Genomic DNA, 19244 nt, shown 5'->3' with positions numbered 1-19244 from the left:
GTCTTACAGCACATGGCACAAAGATGAACTGTCAATGCCGGCGGTTCCAGTTCTAGGAGCAACGCGGACAGCATCGCCAAGGTAACTATCTCTTACCTCTTTCCGACTCTTGCTGTTTCATATAAGCTTACTGATAACATACGAAATGAGCAATAGTTAAAGAAAAAACATAGGCCTTTATAACGATCTCGACTATAGGCTACATCTTGTTTTGCAAACCGCCTGAAAAACCCTTCGCGGATTCTTTGACCCAAATAAAAACGAGTAGGCTAATATTATGGTTGATTTTCAAGAATGATTTTGTTATAGTCTACAATGTAATGAAGTTGAGTCTTGTGAATGTAAACTGAAATTAGCAGAAATTAGTTTAAATGCATTCACATTTATATAGGCTGTTGTAGGCGAATCCATCTTTGTTGATCATTGGATTATTTCACAAATTTGACTTTTCATATGTTTTTGTTTTTTTGCTTACCACACTTTCAGATATTAGCCAGCACGGGACAAGTGTTGAGACCGCAAGAGATTAAGTCCGTCGGGACGCCGATCATATCAACAGGTACTGTAGAGCAGGTACTGAAATTGTTTCTGAAGGTAGCTATATCAGAAATAATAATGTATATTGTAAGATTGTTAGCATCCTGGAAGAATAGGCATATGACAGGTCAGTCTGGATTACCAATATGATGTCTCATGTGTTATATAAACAGAAAAACAATGATAGAAAATCTGCTTTTTGTTTCTGTTATAGGCTACAGTCTGAAAATATTCTCTGGTTCCTCTCCGATACTCGTGGCTTCCGATTAGGTAATACATTCTCCCCACGTGAAAATAAATAAGGTTAATGTAATTGTATTTACCTAGGCAATAATCAATGTACAATTTGAGGTGCTTGTATAACTAATATACTTAACAATGCCGATATCAGCGTGTTGGTTAGGTTACATTTTAATTTTATGTGATGAATAATCATGTCCCAGGTTGCCTTTTATTCTGTGTGCGGGCACATTTTATTTTTGGCGGACTGGCGAATTGGCTGTGTTTGTGTGCGCGCGCGTGTGCGTGTGTGTGAGTGTGTGTGCGTGCGGGTGTGTGTGTGTGTGGGGGGGTTGTGTGTGTATCTGCGTGCGTGCGTTTGTGTGCGTGCGTGCGTCTGTGACAGACATCATTTATCATTCTATTTTATAGGCCCAGACAACTTGACATTTATTTGCATTAATATGGGACCGCATGCTCCCATGCAACCTCGAATCTCTGTTTGAGTTGTGTAAGTATTTCCGTCTCATGTCAGAGTTACCTTTTGAACTAGTTTTGGCTAGTAAATTACCAAAGCTGAGTAGAGATTATCTCTAACAGCCTAAACTATGGAATTACGTTTACTTTGTGGTCAACCATGAAAAGCAATTTTGCTAATTTAGGCACTCCGTATTAATATTTCTAAATGTAGGTATGTTACACGGAAGTATGTGCTTCTCTTTAGAGCTCGAAGCGACTTAAAAAACCTGTATGCACATTCAGCATGGACAGCGCCGTGGTGGTGGAGTAGTGGAGCAGGAAGCGTTCAGTGCGTGGCTAATCATTTTCAGCACTGCGATTTGGTCCAAATATTCAGGGATATTCTAGTCGAAGGGAGGATTTATTTTGCAAAATAAAACATTGCTAAAGATAAGTGCAATAAAATGTTCCTATTCGGTACAGATTTACAGTTTAGGTCGCCCTTGTAACTTCGTGCATACCTTGCTATAAAGATGTGCCTTACAGCTCTCCATAATTTGTGTGGCAAATAGCCTTATTTCCAATCTCCCATGGTTCTGCATTGTGACTATAATGAACAGTCTGGCTGACAGGTTGTATGTCAAGCGTCATGATTCTACATTTACATGAAAAAACACATTCCCCATAATGGGACCACAAATGTGCCCTACACTACATAGGCAATCTGGACCCAGGAAAGAAAACAGTTTACAGCAGGTGTTCAAACAAGATGGTTTGTGAGTATCTCCAATTAATGCAATTAGATGCAGCTTAGTTACGACTTAATAATGTCCAACTAGTGCATGCAGGGATAAAGGAGTAGTATGCACTGAGAGGAATGTTGACTCATCACCAGTTGCTATCTCAAGGGTAAAACACCTGTCTGAATTCACTGATGTGTGAACCCCACACATGGCATAAATGAAACTAAACCTGCATAGAAAGTAACTAAGTCTTTTCCTTTTCTGACAGATTGTGAGACTGTAAGCTTTTGTATTATAAAAATACATGTATTTAATAGAAAATAAAGCCAGTTGGATTGTCCACTAGCAATCATCTTCTGCTGCTAAAGTACATACCCAATCACCTTTTGTGAGCACACTCAAATAGCTAGTTATTATTTCAGTGGAAATATCATACCTAAATAAAATGTTATGTTTTTGACTGTGGTGGACCTTTAAGGAATTTCTAAATAGTGTAAATGAATATGTGGAACCAGTAGCATTGAAAGCATCAGCCTGGACCTCACCATGGAATGGTGTTTTGTTCCTCTTGGCAGCTAACCTCAGAAAATAGGCAATCTGCTGCTAAGGACTATCCCTACATGAGACCTCCCCTGTTTTATAGAAAAATAAAAAAAATGAATGTCAGGGACATTCTAGAGTAACAACAAAACATGGTAAGACCCGTGTGAGGCGGGTGCCATTTGTCGCTGGTTTGAAGTGCAATCACAATCAGCAGGCCTACAATCCTGCCCTCAAAGACTGAGATGACTGGAGGGTCTAAAGGATAAACGCTGTTCTCTGCACAACAAAGAATGAACCAGGTGCCCCAAGCAGCAGAGTGAGAGAGTCCATACAGACCGTTTGACAGACCAGGCTTAACATGACACTGATTAGTTTATAAGACTAATTTGTCTGTTTCTTATGTAGTTTAACGTGATGATAATATATTCTTTACCATTAACAATTAGGTTGAGCTACGTTTGATAGACATAACATGGATTATTACATGCTTCATAGTAAGCATGTCTTTCTAACATTTTACCAACACAAAGGAAAATGTAATGGTGCCATGCTTGTGTGTCATGGGTAAAAAGTGTTTTTGTTTCTTTCTGAAGGACATTGTATGAGACACTAGATTAGAATCAACTTTATTTTCATTGAACAAGTACAATTACAGTACAACGAAATGTGGTTACAATCAGACCAGTAGTGCAAATAGAAGAGTTAAGGATATGTATATTACAAGTGGAATGTATAGATGTGCAATGAAGGGTCATGGGTGTTGGCTGATACAGTCTGTTTTTATCAACAGTTTTAATTACATTTTACAGTTGAATTGTGGCTATAGAAGCAATTTACATTATCTTTATCTGTGTAATATTTATACATTGATGTGTACAATATATGCAAAGATGTGGTGGATTCAGCTTTGTCTATGAAACACAGTAAATTATACCCTTGAGGGTCCAAGATGGTAATTTGATATTGTTAAAATTACTAATTCAGAACATCTGTTCTGTGCCTGTCCCTCACTTTTACAAAACATTTCTAGTATATTCTAAATTGGAATCGATTTAACAATTGAATTCCCACTTATCTTTAAAGGTCTAGGTTGGGGGCGTGAAGTGACATGCCAACAGTGCATCACTTCCATTGGTGCATTGTAAATATAGACGTAGGATCTTCATATGATCTCCCCGCTACGGTAGAACTTACTTGCAATTCAGGAAATGTTAAACATATAGCAACGGTTGGGGAATAACGCATTACGAGTAATCCGTTACATGTTATGGATTACAAAAACTGTAACTGTAATCCTTTAAATTACAAGCAAAAATATTGTAATCGATTACAAATACTTTTGGAAAAATGAATAATACTTCTTGGCTTACTTTTAAATGTGCAAAAGAATACGTGCGCTAAGTAGTTATGACTCCTTCCGTGTTAGATGTTTTTATTTTATTGTCTTAAATATAGTATTCCCACCCTAACGTTCTGTGCCTAGATCTGTGTGTGATCGGTATACCCGCAAAGCTGGCCGCACATAACCAGATAAGTGAGATTAGTGACCGAAGCACTTATTTATCTCAGGATTTCGCAGTTAGAAACTGAGTATGCCTATCTTAATATTTGCCTACCCATAGAAAATGGGGTTTAGTAATCTACTATTCTCGAAACAATAATATGCCGAAGGCCTACATGGTATTTTTTCTTTTTACGTTTTCAGATAGGACTTTAGGGGAGTTGGCTACTATTTGCCTACAAATAGCTGTACCATTACATTGCCTTCAAGAGAAAAACATTTATGGAATTTATAACGATATTGGAGAAGGAAAGGTGTGTTGACAAGCACTCGGCCCAGGGATAACCACTCATGATTTCCATTCGATGCCCATGCACAAGTAGGCCATGTGATTCTGCTTGTTCTGGACCTCAGAAAACTGAGATAATTGATTAACATTGTCTGCTGATGACATCGACTATGCTAAGAATGCATGTGTTAATCTCAATTTATTTAAGAGTATTGCGTTTAAAAAATGAATGGCTATTGGCCCTAATAATTGCAGGTTCTGTTCTCGTGGGTAAAATGTATTTCTGTGCGCATGTCCACGTTTGCGCACGTGCTTGCGGATCTCACGGATTTCTGTAAGCTTGTTGCGGTGTTGGGTTGTGGGTCAAAACATAAAGTTTACACTTGAAAAGCGAAGGATGTTTTGGTCTTTACATAGAATAATGTGACTTTTTTTTTTGTCTTTCTAAATCATGTCCAATCGATTGAGTTTGCCACAGTTCTAGAAGAATCTCAAGGACAATAAAAGGACACTGGAGTGTCACGGCATGGGGTCTGAATTTGCAGTTTTCCATTTTCATATAAATTGACTCAAATACATTTTTTCGTTTTGGCAATTTTGGGTAGCCTATTGCTTGTAGATTTTTTTTGTTGATGTAATGTATTTCTATTTAATGAATTATCCAAGTCCAAATTACAACAACATTTTGATTATTCAAAGAGGTTTGAATACTTTTCACAAACACAGTACATAACCAATAAGGTGAAATGAAAAAAATGATGTATATGCCTAGGTATGTAAACTGTAAAGTTGATTGATTCAGCAGTATGTATTGTTCAATTGGCTGTTCCTATTTGGCTTATTATTTCTTTTAATATGAAAGTATCCCAGAAGTTATCAAATGTAATCAGATTACGTTACATCGTTTGAGTGGGTTAATCAAGAGTTGTTACTAAGTACAGTTTTTGACAGGTAATTTTTAACGGAGTACATTTCAAAAGTAACCTACCCAACGCTGCATATGGCTGAGGACGAAAAGGCTATGTTCGAAAAGGCTTCTGACGTTTGAATTTTCTGACATGGTTTTCAATTAATTAAGAACAACAAAAATGACAAATATAATCTACATAAAAAAATGTAAATCTCATGTTGCTTTGGGGCCTTTTCCCGCGTTTAGCAAACTGTCTCAAATTAAGATGATGTATCAGTAAATTAATCGACATAGTATTGTGTCACTTTTCTATTGCCTCAGTTTTGGTCTGTGTTTCAGTGGATGATTAGCGTGCCTTGGCATGAAGCGTGTAAACCCAGCTCAGCTCAGACTGCATTCAATCATTTTTCTTAAGGTTGCTTTGGTTACCGCCACTTTCAAGGAGTGATCCTAAAGATCTGACAGGTGTTATCCTACAGATGGCTCCTATCTCTGGTTGCCATCCACCTTTGTTCGGAGTGGTACACAGGTGCACAACCCGGTTGGAGGAGCCGGCTGGAATACTAAAAGCCACAGTGTCCTGGTGTATTGACTTGAACTGCACATCAAGGCATCGCTAGTGCAGTCGGAGGGAGGATGGGCAGATTGGCGGATGAGGCGCGAGGTAGGAGATGATGGAGGATGGGCAATATCAAACTGGGGCAGAGACTCAACATCAGAGACGAGCCCAGCGAGGGGCCTTGAGTCACAAAGCCTATACCAAACACACCTATCCCCCACCACTAGACTCCCTCTCCCCAGACGCAGCATCCCACCGCTGGCCACCTCTCCACAGGAAGGTCCCGTAGCATGGGGTTACTGAACTTAACCTGCGCTATACTTGTACCAATGAGTAGTGATCGTTTCCCCGATCAAATGCCGCTGACACATTGGCTCTGACAGAACGCCATCAGATCAAACAGAATATAGTAATCCTTCCATGTAACGTCTATGAAAATGGTCTAGAAATGCTTTTGATAGTAATTGCAGTATGTCTTGAGGGGATAGGGAGCGAGCTACTGGAATATGCCTCAAAATCTGCCCGGTTACCTGAATATGCTTTATCCTTTTAAAACCATGACTGACATTTATATTGCTGTTCTACTGGATTGCACCAGTTGTGGGTAGCCAACTCTGGTTCAATTTTCACAGTAGTGGCCATGGACATTCAAGATCAGTAAATGGCATTTTATAGTGTATAGAAAATTTGATTAGTTGACTTTGCAACAGAAGGACTACTAAGGTTTTGTGTTGTTTTGTGTCTCTATGATTCTAATTTAGCCACTTCATTGTTGCTGCCTTGGTTAAAAAATAATATTGTCCTTGTTCAATACTACAAAACCCCTTCTGACCATAAATATTCAGAGAAAACCCATAGTGCAGTTTTATGTTATCTGTGATTGGTCTAATTGATAATGAAAGCAGGTTATGTGTATTCATTGAATTGATAATGAATGCAGGATATGTGTGTTAATTGAATTGATAAGGAAAGCAGGTAAAGTGTATTAATTGAATCAATAAGGAAGGTTATGTTTATTAATTGAATTGATAAAGAAAACAGGTTACATGTATTCATTGAAGTGATAATGAAAGCAGGTCATGTGTGTCTCCCTGTACATCATCTAAAAGACAGAAGACTTCAGAATAGACACACGCTTACTGTATGAGAGATTTTTTCTGTCACTGACAGACACAGAGGGGAGCAGAACATATTTCCCACCCCCACCTCCTTCCAATTTCAGCAATGAAAAAATGAAAACCCATTTCCCACAGGGCTCCTAGAAAAGAGCATGCTCAGGTAATTAAGTGGAGCTACGCTCAGCACCTTGTCAGGGCAATTACCACAAATCATATGCTCTTACTGGCTGTAATTACAGTAGATCTGTCTTTCTGCCTTTCCTGGCAGCCTCACTCTCCTCATAGCAGATTCACAACAATAGCAATTATGTCATGTGCCATTACATGAGTAACTTCTGTCGTCAAAATAGATGTTGCTTGTTGGGGCTAACCACAAATCTGTCCTGCAAGTGATGGGAGAGAAATAATTGTGTTCATTCAAAAATCTATATTCATTTCAAATCAGAATGCAACCAAGAGGATTTTGATGTAGATTCCGTTGCACTTTGACAGTGTTTCTTACTTGAATAGTCCTCAGCCATTTGCGTATTGGACGTGACAATGCACACAATTCAGCTAGTTCAACAGACCATCACTGAAAAATGTAAAGACAAACAGTATCCACACGCCTGCCAGGAAAGGCGTGTGGATACTGTTTGTCTTTACATTTTTCAGAGCTGGTTTTGTTGATATGATGGTCTTAATCATTGATAGATGGCCCAGGAGATGTCCACGCCAAGCTTCCATCCCCCAGTCACCATCACCATTAGCCTTGCTACTCAACACAGTGTGAACGAGGGCACGTGCCTGGAGGAAAAAAAGAGGAAGCTGGTTCTGAGGCCGTAACGGCACACCTCCCTCCTAGAGCCTTTAGAGGGATGTTCAACTAATGAATTTAAGGTCTGAATGGACAGCCATTTGAAGTGTATACACCATCCTCTCTAAAAAGACAGGGTCATTTTATTAGAAGATAATGGAATTAGAAATTTGAGAGCATGGGAGATGTGAGCCCCCTTAAGGTTTATAGACAGGCTGGAAGGGGATTATCCGATTTTATGGATCTTTATTTGTTCACAAGGTGAAAAACAGTAATATGATGGTTGTTTTTATTGCCTTCTGCTACCCCAACTTTTCTAACCTGGGTGCTTACCGAAATGCATTGGAAGGTTGCATGTATAGCATGTTATTCTTACAGTATTTATTTCAGTAACAACATATTCATATTATTTTCCTATACACATTTTGTTTTCCATGACTCAGACAGCAACCACTGTTTACCTGTGTATTCTTGGGTATATTACATTTGCCTGTCACTGGGCTTTTTCCTCTGCTCAGACAGAGGAATCTGTTATAAGATTATCAGAGTGAAAAGCCAATTAAACAAATCATCTGTTTTCAGATGGCCAGCCTGTTCTGCTGCCTTAAATCAGTTCTGTTCCATGGTTATGTAGACAGAAAAATGGATGTGCTCACCGTGGGAAGCCAAATCAATGTTCAACTATAGTAGATTGCCAATCAGAATGAACTAGTTGCTTAATTATTCAATAATATAGGTACAGTTTTAAAATATATTTTACATTTGGGTATTCATCCAATATGAAGGAGCATAGTCTGTTATTAAATGGTATTTTCTCACTGTATTACATTTTAGAGAGTGACAGGAGCGCCATAACTGAACATTAGTCTTAATTCAACTGGCCTACGAGCGGAATGTACTGCTGATCGGCTCCCTATGGTTGGTCATAGAGCTCCTTTCTGCATGCTGTGTCTCATCAGTCTAATTGTACAGAATGAATGGCTTCCATCCTCAACTGGAGAGCATAATTTAACTTGCTTTAATAATACATTACTATTCAATACAGGCCCTATTATTTTCAGCCAGGTCTCCTGAGTGGAGATATAAAAGAACTGCATTTTCGACTCCCCTCTTTCCTTGAGTAAATGTATAAGTGCATGAAAAGACAGGTTCTGCCACTCAGAAAAAAAGAGTCTGCAGCATTCATGTGAACAGCAATCCCAATTATATCAAATATAGTTTTTAATGGGAAAAACCGTAGCTGATGAGAGCTAATTTCCCTAGTTCAATGTAAGTCTGAAAGTAATATACATCATCTGTCTGTTCTGTATGTCAGTGGTAGTGAGCAGCTGAAGCCTCAGATTAACCATTGCTTCTGAGCCCGACGCTGGCCTGTCACTCTCTGTCCTATGCCATTCCCAGTACCGCTGTCCAATTGTTGCCTTCTCATTGTGTGTGTTAAGCCAAGCAGTGCCTTATATAAAATAAATGGGCAGTGTAACTTTAACTTGTGACGGCTCCGCTACCTGAAAGCACCTGTCAATCCTGTCATTGTTAAAGCAGGCAGGTGATTTTGATAGTTATTGTAAATTAGAAATACAAGATCAACCACCCCTCTGCGCTCCCTGACTATTTATAGATTTCCAACACCCAAAACAAAATATATATACATATATTTACATTACAAATAAATACAAGTAAATATGTTAGGAAAAGATCCAGTTAATTAAAAATGTTTTGCTAGAAAACCAACAATTTAAAGTAGGCAACATCGGTGTATCAGAGTTTTTAAAGATTATTAGTCTTCAGACCATAACTTCTTGAGTTTCCCAAGGCTTCTGTACAAGTGTTTGTTCTCTTCCATGCTCGTAGAGAACAGAATACAGATCATGTAATGGTCACATTTTTGAGCATACTGTAGGTCAAACAGGACCAAACAAAATATATATGATGGTATTACAGTCCTGTAAGAAAAAACCTCCACCTCATTTATCCCTGCCTTAATAATAACTCCTCAAGTTTTACTGGTAAAACATCCATGCAGCAGTATTCTGCCTTGTCCAACCTCTTTGGTCTCTGTCACTTTCAATTCATGTGAATTTGGAGGGGATGTGATTTAATTTGCCCATTACAGTCTGACAAAATATTTGACAAAATTCTCATTTATTGCATTTTGTTGTACAACCTGTTTTCCAAAAAAGTTGGGATGCTGTGTTAAATAGAAAGTAAAACAGAACGCAAAGATGTGCAAATCATTTAAACCCTATATTACAAAGACAACATATCAAATGTTGAAACTGTAAACTGAAAATTTGTATTGTTCCTTGAAAAATATATGCCCACTTTGAATTCGATGCCAACAACGCATAAAAAAAAAAAAAGCTGGGACAGGGGCAATAAAAAAAATAAAGAAAAGTTGTGCAATACAATAAAATATCATGGTGGAACTTCTCACAACTAAATAGGTTAATTTGCAACAAGTCAGTAACATGATTGTGTATAAAAATAGCATCCTGGAGGGTGAGTCTTTCAGAAGTAACGTTGGGGAGGAGTTCAGCACTCTGTGAAAGACTGCAGCAGGCAAAGAATTTAAGAATAATGTTTCTCTACATAAAATTGCAGAGCGTTTGGGGATCTTATCATCTACGGTACATAATATCATTAAACGATTCAGAGAATTGGGAGAATTCTCTGTACACAAGGGAAAAGGACAAAAAACATTATTGGATGGCCATGATCTTCGGGTCCTAAGGCAACTCTGCATTACAAACAGACACGATTCTGTAGTGGACATGACTGCATGGGCTCAGGAACATTTCAGAAAACCATTGTCTTTGAAACCAGTACATCGCTGCATCCACAATGCAAGTTAGATCTCTACCATGCAAAGAAGAAACCATATATAAATAAGATCTGGAGGGACCATCCAGGATGTTATCAGCACACAGTTCAAAATCCAGCATCCGTGATGGTATGGGGGTGCATTAGTGCACATGGCATGGGCGGCTTGCACATTTGTGAGGGCACCCTTAATGCTGAAAAGTATATACAGGTTTTGGAGCAACATATGCTGCCATCCAAACAACGTATTTTTCTGGGAAGGCCTTGCTTATTTCAGCAAGATAATGCAAACCACATTGTGCACCTATTACAACAGCATGGTGCTGTAGTAAAAGAGTCCGGGTGCTAAACTGGCCTGTCTGTAGTCCAGACCTGTCACCCACTGAAAACACTTGGTGCATTATGAAACCATAAATACAACAAAGGAGACCTCATTTTGTTGAGCAGCTGAAGTCCTATATATTCACTTTAAAAACTACAGCAATTGGTCTCCTCAGTTCCCAAATGCTTACAGAGGGTTGTTAAATGAGGAGATGCAACAAAGCAATAAATGCGCCCATGTCCCAACTTTTTTGAAACGTGTTGCCTGCATTAAATTCAAAATGGGCATATATTTTTCCAAAAACAATACAATTTCTCTGGTTCAACATTTGATGTTGTTTTTGTACTATTTTCAATTACATACAGGGATAAATTATTTGCACATCACTGCATTCTGTTTTTATTTGCATTTTATGCAGCATCCTTGCTTTTTTGGAAACAGGGTTGTATTTCTTATTTTAATTTAATTTAAAAAAACATAACACTGTTTTTATTTTAAGCAGTATGATATTGATACGATCAAGCTTTCTGTTTGGATTATAATACTTGTGTAGTCATTCTGTGTTTTTAATTACTCATTAGCGTACGTGCCATGATGAAGCTGATTCAATATAACACTGTAGTACAATATTTTATTTAGTCAGTAGATGGGTATTTAAATAAAATTAGGAACATCACTTCTGTTGCATATTAACTGTCAGTAAGATATTATATTCACCAAAAATCTGTTTCCACCCAGCTGCTCTGTGACGTTGAATGACAGATTTCATGGCAATTTGATACAACTGTAAATTTTAGCTCCCTCAGCACTAAATCAACCATCCCATTGGGTTTGGCAGCCTAGTGGGCACCACTGATCTTCCCTTTTGTCTGGGCTCAATGTGCCCAACCTGTTATGATCTCCTGACCCTTGCGACCAGTGTCCCGAAATTAACTTTTTGGCACACATGCCAAGGGGACAGGTAGATGAACAAGAAACAAGGCAAGCCTTGTTCAGCTGGCCCGCAATAGGAAGTAATGATGAGTGTTGACTCCCTGGATTCGAATTTGAGCATTTCGACATTAGATCATTTTATCACACATTAACGTCTCACCGAGTTTGAATATGTCGCTACACACCATTAAGCATTGTGTTAAACTGACTAACGTTTCTTAGTAAGTTTACCTCCACCATAAATAGCATTTATAAACTGTGTGGTTTTTGCCATTGGTCGTTTTAAAAGCTTACTATTTGTGTATGACGTGGACACAATAACTATCAATATAGGTGACTATAACTGCCTTTTTCGTCAAGTGAAAAGACGAGAGAATCGTTTTTTCTGTCCTGAGGCAGAATGGGTTTTGACTATGATAGGTGTCAAACACTGGATCTGTTGTTCTGTAGTCTCAATCTCTAACCACCATGCTATTTAACAAGAGGCTTACATGTGCTGCCAAAAATTCCACCAGCCAAGCACATGTTTTACCGGCCTTTTTGTAAAAAAAAAAAAATATATATATATATATTGTAATTTCATTACATTTAATTGAGATAAGGTTTTATGTTGAATACAAACGTTTTATTTCCAATGACGAAATAGTTGTTTCTGCTTTTATGTTAAGCATACTGGTCACACATAGAAGAACTCGTCACCCAGCCTCAGCACCATACTGTAGCCAGCCTCTTGAAACTCCTTCATCTCCAAACCTCCAATACTCACAAAACTTAATTTTTCTATGTGATGCTACAAACATGTTTTTTATGTATTGCAATAACGTCATCCCCTTACACCAGTCTATCTTCCTTTTCAACTTAACATTATTTGACAATACTTTCTTAACATCATTCCCCAATAATAACCTATAAATACTCCCCTCAATTAAACATTCTCTAAAACTGTTCAATTGAATCGCCTCCCATTTTATAACACAATCCTTCTCCAAAGCTAACGAGTAAAAGCAAATTAACAACAATAACATCAAAATCTGTTTTAATATGTTAGAAAAGTTCTCTACATTAACATACTCTAACCATTTCTCAGTGTTCTCCACCTTATAATATGCATTATTTAAATAGTAATTTGTTAATTTATATTTTAACCTACGTAGTACACAATACACATCACAAACGAAAATCCGAAGTCTTATTTTTGTTGGCGAATGAATATAATGTTTCACCGCAGACTTTTATTTTGAAGGCAAAATACTAAAACGCCTGCATGACGTAAATCCATTGTAGCTATGGAGTTGTGACAATTATCTAGCTAGCCTCTTAATTTGGGTTGTCGCTCAGACGATGGCTACCTTCATATCAATGTGACAGCCACTTACTAACAGGTCAACACGAACGTAGCGCGTGCACAAACACAGCCAGATCCTGTTCTCTAGTGATGGGAAGTTCGACTCTTTCTACTGACTCGGATCTTGTCGAATCGTTCAGTAAAAAGTACGATTCTTTCAAGTCATTTCATTCATTTATGTCAGTAATGCCTACAGCCGACCCCGGGGCCAACGAATGCTCATCATAATGCCGTTTACGTGTCTTCTTTACTTAAGCAAACGCTTTTATTTACTGTAGGCTATGTGTCAAATTATCTGTTACAAACATGTATTTACAATGCTACTTTCTACATCAACTTTTCTTTGAGAACTTCAAACTAACAGCTGTTGGACAGAGAGTAGGCTACTGAGCTGGAAGCCAGTGGTCGGGGTAGACCTCCCCTGGCAGACGTTAAACAACAACGAAACAACCATTCAACTGAACGATGAAACTGACCATGTCAGTCGTTTATGGGTATTTTTTAGTTAGGAAAATTCTCATTATATGATTTCATCTGTGTTTATCATTACAATCAAAAATCAACTACATTAATACCACCTTGTCTAATTATCTGTTACAAACATGTCTTTATTATGCTATGGTCTTGATCTATTTTTCTTTGTGAACGTAAAACTAACACCGTATTCCGTGGTTGGGTTGAACTCGTTCAAAAGAACGAAACAACCGTTCAATTAAACGATGAAACTGACCAAGTCAGTCGTTCAAAAGTCTTTTTTACTTAGGCAAAAGCAGGCTTGTTTTCATCTTGTTTTTCATCGCATCAGTAATCAACTAACTATATTAATTATTATAGTCTGCGTTCAATTATCAGTTATAAACATGCCTTTATTATGTTCCTGTCTTGATCAATTTTTCTCTGCAAATGCACATAGAAGTTGATCAGAGAACTGAGCTGGAGGACCAAGTATGAAGTAAGTGATCATGTTGTAGTAATCTGCTGTCAAACATTCGAATTAACGATACAACTGAACAAGTCAGGACTTGTGAGTCCAGAGTCACTAAAAAGATTTGTTCAAAATGAACAAATCGTTCGCGAACTGCACATCATACTGTTCTCTGACCTCATTCATTAGCTTGATACTTCAAAGAACACAGGATGTTGTTTCTCTGCTCTGATGCTCGTGCAATAGTAAACTGTGCCCGATGGAAAATGCGCTAAACTTGGTAAAAAAAATCGTCTTAAAAATATTTAGTTTTAAACTTTTCTGCGCTGCTGTCCGCCGCTGTGATTACAATGAAGAAAAAATTGGGTAAAATAATGTACCCACCAGTGTGGTGGATGGCCTTCTGAGATTTACAAACATAAAATCTACCCACATTTGGCGAGTGGCCGGTGTTAATTTCAGACCCTGCCTGCGACGTACATAAAACGCCCCAAATTCAGGCTAAATGTATTGCAATTGTTTTATAATAGGCCAAAGGGTAAAGAATGGAGAAAATGTGTTGTCTTAATTAAACAAAATGTCCCATCCCTCTACCCCCAGCAGCTAATGCTACTTCCTGATGTAGCCCACTGCATACAGCTGATCAAGTTGCAGCAGCCTTGTTGTGTAGATGTGTCAATTTCCAAAAAACCGAAGTTGTATCACAGAATCTCTCTTTTTCGGTTTTGCGTGAAAACCAGATTGTGGGGCCTGCGCACCTGGTGACCTCTGGCCTAACACACTGTGTAACATCAGGGAATAACATTAGCCACTATACAGTATAATAACTCTCCATTGGGCAGAAACGCAAATAATCTCCAGATCCACTGGGTTATTCCTTCCCTTTCAAATGTCACCTGGTTTTATTGAGGTCACTAAAAGGTCTCTCTGTGTGTTTTGTGTGTGTGAGTGTGTGTGTGAGGGAGAGAGAGAGAGAGTGCGTGAGCGCACATCCATGGTGCCACTCTCCTTCTGTTAGTGAATCAGAATCAGACCGTTTATTGCTTCTATTCCATTCTAGTCCATACTGGACATATACAGACAAGTAAAGGTGCCAGTTAAGAGCAGACAGACAAGTACAAGAACAGACAGTGACAAGGACAGACAGTGACAAGGACAGACAGGGGCAGACAGGGACAGACAGGGGCAGACAGGGACAGACAGGGACAGACAGGGGCAGACAAGGACAGACAAGGACCGACAGGGGCAGACAGGGACAGACAAGGGCAGACAGGGGCAGACAGGGGCAGACAAGGACAGACGGGGACAGACAAGGACAGACGGGGACAGACAAGGACAGACGGGGACAGACAAGGACCGAGATGGACCGAGAGGGACAGACAGGGGCAGACAGGGGCAGACAAGGACAGACGGGGACAGACAAGGGCAGACAAGGACAGACGGGGACAGACAAGGACAGACGGGGACAGACAAGGACCGAGATGGACCGAGAGGGACAGACAGGGGCAGACAGGGGCAGACAGGGGCAGACAGGGACAGACAAGGACAGACAGGGACAGACAAGGACAGACAGGGACCGAGAGGGACAGACAGGGGCAGACAAGGACAGACGGGGACAGACAAGGACCGAGAGGGACAAACAGGGGCAGACAGGGACAGACAAGGACAGACTAGGACAGAGAGGGACAGGCAAGAACAGACAGGGCAGGAACAGACCGAGCAACATAGTCTCATTGGAATACGTAAACTATTATATGTAAATCTATGGCACCAAATTTTGGGTGATATGTGTCAGTGCGCATTTCAATGCGCTACCAAAACGTATAATACACTGAACAAAATGCGCTACCAAAACGTATAATACACAACACTTTTGTTTTTGCCCCCATTTATCATGAGCTGAACTCAAAGATCTAAGGCTTTCTCTATGTACACAAAAGGCCTATTTCTCTCAAATATTGTCTAAATCTGTGTTAGTGAGCAATTCTCCTTTGCCAAGATAATCCATCCACCTCTCAGGTGTGGCATATCAAGATGCATGATTATTGCACAGGTGTGCCTTACGCTGGCCACAATAAAAGGCCACTCTAAAATGTGCAGTTTCACTGTATTGGGGGGTCCGGGGGTCGGAAAACTAGTCAGTATCAGGTGTTACCACCATTTGCCTAACGCAGTGCAACACACTCCTCTTCAATGGCTGTGTGAAGTTGCTGGATATTGGCAGGACCTGGAACATGCTGTCATAAACGCCGATCCAGAGCATCCCAAACATGCTCAATGGGTGACATGTCTGGTGAGTATGCTGGCCATGGAAGAACTGGGATGTTTTCAGCTTCCAGGAATTGTGTACAGATCCTTGCAGCATGGGGCCCTGCATTACCATGCTGCAACATGAGGTGGTGGTCGTGGATGAATGGCACAACAATGGGCCTCAGGATCTCGTCACGGTATCTCTGTGCATTCAAAATGGCATCAATAAAATGCACCTGTGTTCGTTGTCCTTAACACACGCCTGCCCATACCATAACCCCACCACCAACATGGGCAACTTGATCCACAATGTTGACATCAGCCAACCGCTCACCCACATGACGCCATACTGCCATCTCCCCTGTACAGAGAAAAACTCTCCAAAGTGCCAGATGCCATCGAATGTGAGTATTTGCCCACTCAAGTCGGTTACGACAACGAACTGCAGTCAGACCCCGATGAGAACGGCGAGCATGCAGATTAACTGGTCTGGTGGGCAATCTTGTGGACATCTGGTGGACCAACTGCATGCTCCCTCAAAACTTGCGACATCTGTGGCATTGTGCTGTGTGATGGAACTGCACATTTTAGAGTGGCCTTTTATTGTGGCCAGCCTAAGGCACACCTGTGCAATAATTATGCTGTCTAATCAGCATCTTGATATGCCACACCTGTGAGGTGGATGGATTATCTCGGCAAAGGAGAAGTGCTCACTAACACAGATTTAGACAGATTTGTGAACAATATATGAGAGACATAGGCCTTTTGTGTACATAGAGAAAGTCATAGATCTTTGAGTTAAGCTCATGATAAATGGGGGCAAAAACAAAAGTGTTGCTTTTAAAATTTTGTTAAGTGTACATTACAAATTGGCTAAAACGTAACATATGTTACGAAGACTACAAAAATGTATCATACATTATTAATTTACACAAAACATCTGGGCCATGTCTTGAACAAGCAACATTCAGTTCCATAGCCAGGCATCCTACCCACTGCACCACACAGAGTTATGTTTCAGTAGACGAGTAGTGGCCTTGCACACAGACGGGGGCAGGGACAGACAGACGGGGGCAGGGACAGACAGACGGGGGCAGGGACAGACAGACGGGGGCAGGGACAGACTGAGACAGGGACAGACAGAGACGGGGACAGGGACAGTCAGAGACGGGGACAGACAGACAGGGACAGACAGAGATGGGGACAGGGACAGTCAGAGACAGGGACAGACAGACAGGGACAGACAGAGATGGGGACAGGGACAGTCAGAGACCGGGACAGACAGACACAGGGACAGGCAGAGACAGGGACAGACAGACAGGGACAGACAGAGATGGGGACAGGGACAGTCAGAGACCGGGACAGACAGACACAGGGACAGGCAGAGACGGGGATAATGACAGGGACAGACAGAGAGACAGCGACAGACAGAGACGGGGACAGACAGATATGGAGACAGAGGCAGACAGGGACAAAGACAGACAGACAGCGATCAACAGCATGTCGAAGTCTCTGCTCGGCTATCTCCATAATCACTCATTATCTGCCTGATGGAAGGTCAGCTCTGTGTATGTTTAGCTATACTTCACCTTTCTTATGACATTCTGCTAAATGGATAGACGTTACACCATTCACATTTGACTGAAACACTTGTGTAAAAAACAAGAATGCTGGGATCAACCGTGTTAAGCATCCTGCAAGGCCAATTCTGAGGAATGATGTGTTCCAATCTGTTTTCCTTTTCCATCAGCCACAAGGAGTAGTGAGGCAATGTGGGAAAGTCGACTTGTGATGTAGGAACACACCATCAAAATAAACTGAAATAAACTATTCTTGAGATTATTCTAAAGCAAAACGTATAAAGGATGCAAGGACTATGAAAGGTAAGAAATAATCTTCTACTTTGTTCTATTTTAGGAGATTTGTGATTCATTGCATATCATCGGTCAGATTGTGTCATCTTTGTCTTCGGCTTGAATGACAAATGTCTCATAAAATGCAGACTTCTGATTTTGCCCTTCACAATTACATCCTCTGTCCTCCCCCTCCTCTAAGCCCAATGCTTCTACCATCAGTGGCTGAGCTTTAGAAAACCAATAGATGCAATTTTACTTTTATCTCTTTTATTAAAACTGGGAAATTGTCCCTAGTTGAATAACTGTCTTTCTCAGAGGCTGGGGACTCAGAGACTGGGGTAACGGTAGAGGGTGTGTGGACAGGTGATAGCCTTTAGAAATGAAAGGCTGTGGATTTGTGTGTGTTTGTGTGTGTGCATTGTATGTGTATGTTTGTGTGTGTGTGTGTGTGTGTGTGTGTGTCATATGCGCTGTTTGTGGAAAGGGCTTCAGATACAACCACATTATAAACACTCTAGAGGGGATCCATGCATGTTTTCCTTGACAAATTTGGATTGTTTATTTGCTTTATATGCTTGTAATCGTCATCACAAATGTCTTCATAACATAAATATACTGTACAATCCTACTATTCTGGTTAGTTTACTGTATGGATAATATCTTAATTATTGTATTACAATATTAGTTTATTGTATAAATGCATCGTATGTCAATTATTTGGTATTAGTTTGTCTGCATAGTATCGCAATTTATATTAATTGATTGCATAGTATGTCTGCTATTTTATATTAGTTTACATTCACTTTGGTCCTGGACACTGTGGAAGACTAGTGATTTTGTTGTTGTATATTTTGTCTCTGACAACAAGTCACAGTCTACCTCAGTGACCTGGTCCCACACACCATTGTATTATTAGCACTGTGTTACTCTCTACATAGGGTGGTACATCTCTCTGCATAGCCATGAGAAGTAGGGGTCCTCGGGGGCTGCAGACCCCGTTTTGTCTCCTTACCCTAACACCATTACACAATTCTGATTGTGTACTTTTAGCTTAATATTGTCCACTGTTTGCACTACCAGTTTGCTTCCTTCATAAGTCACCCTGTCAGAACAAGTGTG

General features: G+C 40.0%; 1 long non-coding RNA gene across 1 annotated transcript; it reads left to right on the top strand.

The window, feature by feature from the left end:
- The first annotated feature begins 6 nt into the window (after positions 1 to 6).
- Positions 7 to 18146, top strand: LOC105018513. The gene is made up of 4 exons (XR_828589.3): positions 7 to 81; positions 487 to 559; positions 752 to 807; positions 18020 to 18146. It is a non-coding gene; the product is annotated as an uncharacterized LOC105018513 (long non-coding RNA).
- The last annotated feature ends 1098 nt before the right edge of the window (positions 18147 to 19244 follow it).

This window comes from Esox lucius, chromosome 19 (genome assembly GCF_011004845.1).
Source record: "Esox lucius isolate fEsoLuc1 chromosome 19, fEsoLuc1.pri, whole genome shotgun sequence".
NCBI classification, from domain to species: Eukaryota; Metazoa; Chordata; class Actinopteri; order Esociformes; family Esocidae; genus Esox; species Esox lucius.
This window is presented reverse-complemented; position numbering and strand designations above follow the sequence as displayed.